Source organism: Caretta caretta, chromosome 3 (assembly GCF_965140235.1).
Source record: "Caretta caretta isolate rCarCar2 chromosome 3, rCarCar1.hap1, whole genome shotgun sequence".
Lineage (NCBI taxonomy): Eukaryota > Metazoa > Chordata > Testudines > Cheloniidae > Caretta > Caretta caretta.
This window is the reverse complement of record NC_134208.1, coordinates 136206589-136212337: the sequence shown is the minus strand read 5'-3', so window position 1 is coordinate 136212337 and position 5749 is coordinate 136206589.

Genomic DNA, 5749 nt, shown 5'->3' with positions numbered 1-5749 from the left:
TCATGCACCAACACAATGACATCACCACATGTACACTGCTCAGAAAGCCTCCTCCCCCAGGCGTTCCTTAAAGAACCAGTGTGTTTCACAGTTCGCTCGCTGATACATAGCTTTATTTTCAGCTGTTCTGTTTCCACCACATGTGGATTACTGTTTCAGACTGTCTTTTTGAAACAAATTGCTTTATTCTTTTTATACTTTATTTTCTTTTCATGCACTTTAAAATAGTTGTTTGAATTTAATCATGGTGAATGAATGAAATTCTTTCTTAAGCTGGATGCTAGCTCTCAGTGCTAGCATCATGGCCCCCGACCATGGCAGCTGGTTGGTATAGGGTGGGGAACTTAAAATCAGCCCCATAATTGTCTTCTGCTCCATTTTGCTTCCAAAAACTTATCAGGAGGCCTGTCAGGAGGATACAGATTTTGCATGACACTAGTGCCTGCAGCCTTGTCTTTCCAACTCAGCACTGAACTGTTTACAGGTAACAGACAGTTGTCTGCAGATGCTCTCCCATGCCACCTAGGACCGCCATGGAGTCTGCTGGGCAGGCAGCCAGGTGACCTCTCTTCAGCTGGAGAATGAGAAGGCCTCAGCTTCAGTAGGACAAGGTAAAGAGGCCCCAATATTGGCCCTAGAGCCTAGACTCGCTACCCTCCAGGTTCCTATCACAAACCCCATCCAAGTAACCCAGGCACCCCTCTGAAGTCCCAGCACAGCCTCCCAAAACAAACTCAGCAATGTGTGACAGCTTCTTTCCTGTCCCTTAAGTAGTCCTAGCTTTTTCATTACTGTTCTTATTCTCCTTACTTCCCAGCCCCATCACATCCACTCCAAGTGTCTGCTTATCTTTGGGAGTGGTTTATATATGTAGAATTGGGATTTGTTGAGTACCATCATGCAGCTGGTACCCTTTGGGAGACTTCTTTCACACCTGTCTCTCCAGCTAGCCTTGATTATGGGGTGCTGTTTGGTGCTTAGTTTCCTCCTAGTGCTCCTTTTGATACACAGGGAGACAAGTTAAAACGCTGAGTCTCAGAGAGAAAACCTCACCCTACGGGGAGCCTGGTCAGGGCCCGCAGCTCCTGGCACAAGGTGGGATTTCCCCCATTTCCCACTTCCAGATTAGCTGCAGGAAGCCAGACATCTTGCAGACATCTGCTACATTGTGAGAGTAATGCAGCAGGATCACATCCTGTTCCAGATTGTCTCTGCCAGGTCTCAGAATCTGCTGTTAACTTGCGACCCTACTTCCTTCTGCAGCCTGGGTATGGAATTGTTGGCTGGTGAGCATAGTCTGTTTCCACTGCATTGCCATGGCCACCGTGGTCCCTCTGCACTGCAGCTGGCAGGTGTAATTGCCAGTTTGGGTAGATATACATGTGCTAGCTCTGCTCAAGATAGTGCACTAAATTAGCATTGTGGCCATGGCAGCATGGGCAGTGGCTCAGGCTTGTAACTAGAATCTCAGACGGGGTTCAGAGTGGTAGCTGTGTTAGTCTGTATCATCAAGTGGTATCAAGTGGAGTGCCCCAAGGGTCGGTCCTGGGGCCGGTTTTGTTCAATATCTTCATAAATGATCTGGAGGATGGTGTGGATTGCACTCTCAGCAAATTTGCGGATGATACTAAACTGGGAGGAGTGGTAGATACGCTGGAGGGGAGGGATAGGATACAGAAGGACCTAGACAAATTGGAGGATTGGGCCAAAAGAAATCTGATGAGGTTCAATAAGGATAAGTGCAGGGTCCTGCACTTAGGACGGAAGAACCCAATGCACAGCTACAGACTAGGGACCGAATGGCTAGGCAGCAGTTCTGCGGAAAAGGACCTAGGGGTGACAGTGGACGAGAAGCTGGATATGAGTCAGCAGTGTGCCCTTGTTGCCAAGAAGGCCAATGGCATTTTGGGATGTATAAGTAGGGGCATAGCGAGCAGATCGAGGGACGTGATCGTTCCCCTCTATTCGACATTGGTGAGGCCTCATCTGGAGTACTGTGTCCAGTTTTGGGCCCCACACTTCAAGAAGGATGTGGATAAATTGGAGAGAGTCCAGCGAAGGGCAACAAAAATGATTAGGGGTCTGGAACACATGAGTTATGAGGAGAGGCTGAGGGAGCTGGGATTGTTTAGCCTGCAGAAGAGAAGAATGAGGGGGGATTTGATAGCTGCTTTCAACTACCTGAAAGGGGGTTCCAAAGAGGATGGCTCTAGACTGTTCTCAATGGTAGCAGATGACAGAACGAGGAGTAATGGTCTCAAGTTGCAGTGGGGGAGGTTTAGATGGGATATTAGGAAAAACTTTTTCACTAAGAGGGTGGTGAAACACTGGAATGCGTTACCTAGGGAGGTGGTAGAATCTCCTTCCTTAGAGGTTTTTAAGGTCAGGCTTGACAAAGCCCTGGCTGGGATGATTTAACTGGGAATTGGTCCTGCTTCGAGCAGGGGGTTGGACTAGATGACCTTCTGGGGTCCCTTCCAACCCTGATATTCTATGATTCTATGGTCCCTACGGAGTGGACTCTGCCAGGAATCTCTCCGTTGGACTCGCTGAGCAGAGCTCAGGGGGTGAAGCCGGAGTGCTGCCGGCACCGCAGCAGTTTGGCCTCAGGGGGGGGGCGGCTCCGTGGCCTGCCCTGGAGGAACCTTGGCAGCAGAGGTGACACGTGGGGGTATCATGCCATACGCCCTGTGGGCTGCAGCACGGCCTCCCAGTCACCCACTGTGCCTTCTTAGTGCCATGCAGGGCCACTTCCCAGCTCAGAACCAGCTCAACAAGTTGCAGTGGGGGAGGTTTAGGTTGGATATTAGGAAAAACTTTTTCACTAGGAGGGTGGTGAAACACTGGAATGCGTTGCCTAGGGAGGTGGTGGAATCTCCTTCCTTAGAAGTTTTTAAGGTCAGGCTTGACAAAGCCCTGGCTGGGATGATTTAATCGGGGATGGGTCCTGCTTTTGAGCAGGGGGTTGGACTAGATGACCTCCTGAGGTCCCTTCCAACCCTGATATTCTATGATTCTATGATCAAAAACAATGAGGAGTCCTTGTGGCACCTTAGAGACTGATGAATTTATTTGGGCATAAGCTTTCATGGGCTAGACCCACTTCATCAGATGCATCAGACAGGGTTTCTGTTTTTATGATCAGAGCAAGTGCATGTGTGTCTACCTGAGCTGGGCATTACATCTTGAAGCTACGGTTGCCAGGTGTCCGTTTTTTTTACCAGAACACTCAGTCGAAAAGGGACCTTAGTGGCTCCAGTCAGCACCGCTAACCAGGCTGTTAAAAGTCTGGTTGCCATTGCAGCAGGGCAGGCAGGCTCGTGCCCAGCTCTGCACAACTCCTGGGAAGTGGCCGGCATATCACTTCAGCTCCTAGGTGGAGGGGGCCTGGGAGGCTCCACGCACAGCCCGCTGAAAATGAGCAAGTGAGTGAGGGTGTGGTTCAGCGAACAACAGAGGGAGAGGGATGGAGTGAGCAGGATGCGGAACCTCGGAGAAGGGGCAGGGCAGGGAGGGGCCTCAGGGAAGGGGCCTGCACAAGGGTGTTCAGTTTTTTGCAATTAGAAAGTTGGCAACTCTACTTGAAGCCAGAGGTGCTGGAACACTTTTTAGAGTGGGGGGGCTGCACCTCCCCTGATCCCTGTCCGTGCTGCCCTTTGCCCCACCTAGAGTTGGGGCCAGGAGCAGGGCCTTGGCTCTGGGACAGGGGGACATGGACAGGGATAAGGGAGCTGAGGCCACAGCTGGGGGCAGACGCGGAACCCCAGGCGCAAGGCTGACAGCTGGGACTCCGCATGCGGGACCAAGACTGGAGTCCCAGGCAGCCTCAGATTAGGAGTGGAACCCTGTGTAAAACCTGGCTGTGCTAAGCACCCCCCACACCCTTAGTTCCTGCGCCTATGCTTGAAGCTGCAGTACAGACCTAGCAAATGAGTGGCTGTCTTCTCTATCAGGAGCCACGAATGGGCAGCAGAAATCAGGAATCGCCCAGGTGTGTGGCACTGATCTGAACCCATGGATGGGATTTCAGAAGCCTACATTTATGTAAAAATAAGCTCTTCGTGGGGTTGCTGAATGTGTTTGTGCTTTCTCTTGGCTGTGATGGGCAGCAACAGTCCCATATACAGTTTGCAGCAGGGAGGGTCAGATCCTCGTGTGGGCTTAGGAAGGGATTAGTGAGAATGGCAGGCAGGGTATTTGCCCAGAGATAGTACCGGGGAGCCCAGTCCTGAACTGAGTCTGTCAGTCCCAGGGTTCCCAACCTCCACTGCTAGTCTCAAGAGCAGCATTTGACTGGGCCTACTTAACTGAAAATATCTGTTCTAGGAATAGTGAGTCCCCTCTCATGGTAGGGCTTGTTTCTCTGGAGTTAATCATATTGCTATGCAGCGGCCTGGTTTTCTTTCCCCTAGTGGGGACTCTGGATCCCCTCAAGGTAGGTAGGGATCCTGAACAAGCTCAGTGCTGACCTCCCAAATGTCAAATATTATAAAACATTCAGTTATTTGCAGCTTGCAAGTTCTAATTTCCTACTTTTAGCCATTAGAAATGAAACAAGAATCCACCTGCCCCGTCTCATCTGGGTGCTGATGCTTCAAAATGTCGCCAGCTTAAATACCTGTTTATGTAAATAAATATGCATTACTTCCTCATGTTCACAAAATAGAGTACTAAGTTATTTCCATTTACATTGTAAAATAAACCTCCAAGCACAATATTTAAACTGTTATAACTTGTCCAGATTTTCACCAGGATCCTGAAAGGTACCTCTGTTTAACACCTCCCCTGTCAAAGGCAGACTTTTTACTTCCACCTAATGAAGTGCTACTGCTGTTCAAAACAGGCTATCGGAATTGTTTTATAACGGATGAAGGGCCCTTTCTTGAAATGATCACAACCAGCCCTAATATTTACAGGGTTTTGCCCCCTTTTTCCTAACATTTGCCAACCATGCCAAAATCCTCAACTGGGACAGACAGGCCTCCTAGCTCCCACATGTGTGGCTTCAGCTGGTAGAGCAGATGCCAGGTGGGGCTAGCTACACCACAAATAAAGGAGCATGGAGGTTCTTCAGCAAAAACAACTCATTGGTGGGAAGTATTATCATGTGGTCGTGGTTTGCTTTAAGCCATTTCCAAATCAGAGAGTTGCTAAAGACAGGAAATGTTATAGGAAAATATAATACTGTTTATATCTGGAGTGTCTGAGAAGCCGTGCAATGGTATTCCTGCAAAATAGTGATGACCCTGAGCAAATATTAATAGACAGCTACATACCATCTCCTATCCCACATAGCTAATTACACATCACTACCCTCCTGCTAGCTGTACAACCAACTGTCATCCTCAACTGTTCTGGAACCTTCTGGCTCTAGATTCCACTACTCTTGGAGTTAACGAGAATGCGCCAAAACAGCCTTTCCACCTCAGCACTGAAATGTGGTATTTCCACAGGTGCAACACTCCTTCCCTTACTTCTTAACCCAAATTTTATTAATTTTTATTCTTGTCATTTTGTTAACAAAAACATATTTTTAAGGAGGATTAGTTGCTGAAATCCTCATAAATCTGGGTCTATCGCATCCACCCCCTACAAACATTCTCTCTGAGGCAAGAACTCCTACTTTGTCTGCAGTTCTTCCAGCCCAGCTAATGGGAGGCTAAGGTATAACAGAGAAGAACATCATGAACTTTAATATAGCTGCTAAACTCTGGCTTACATGGACCTTTCTCTGCCCTTAATTTGTATA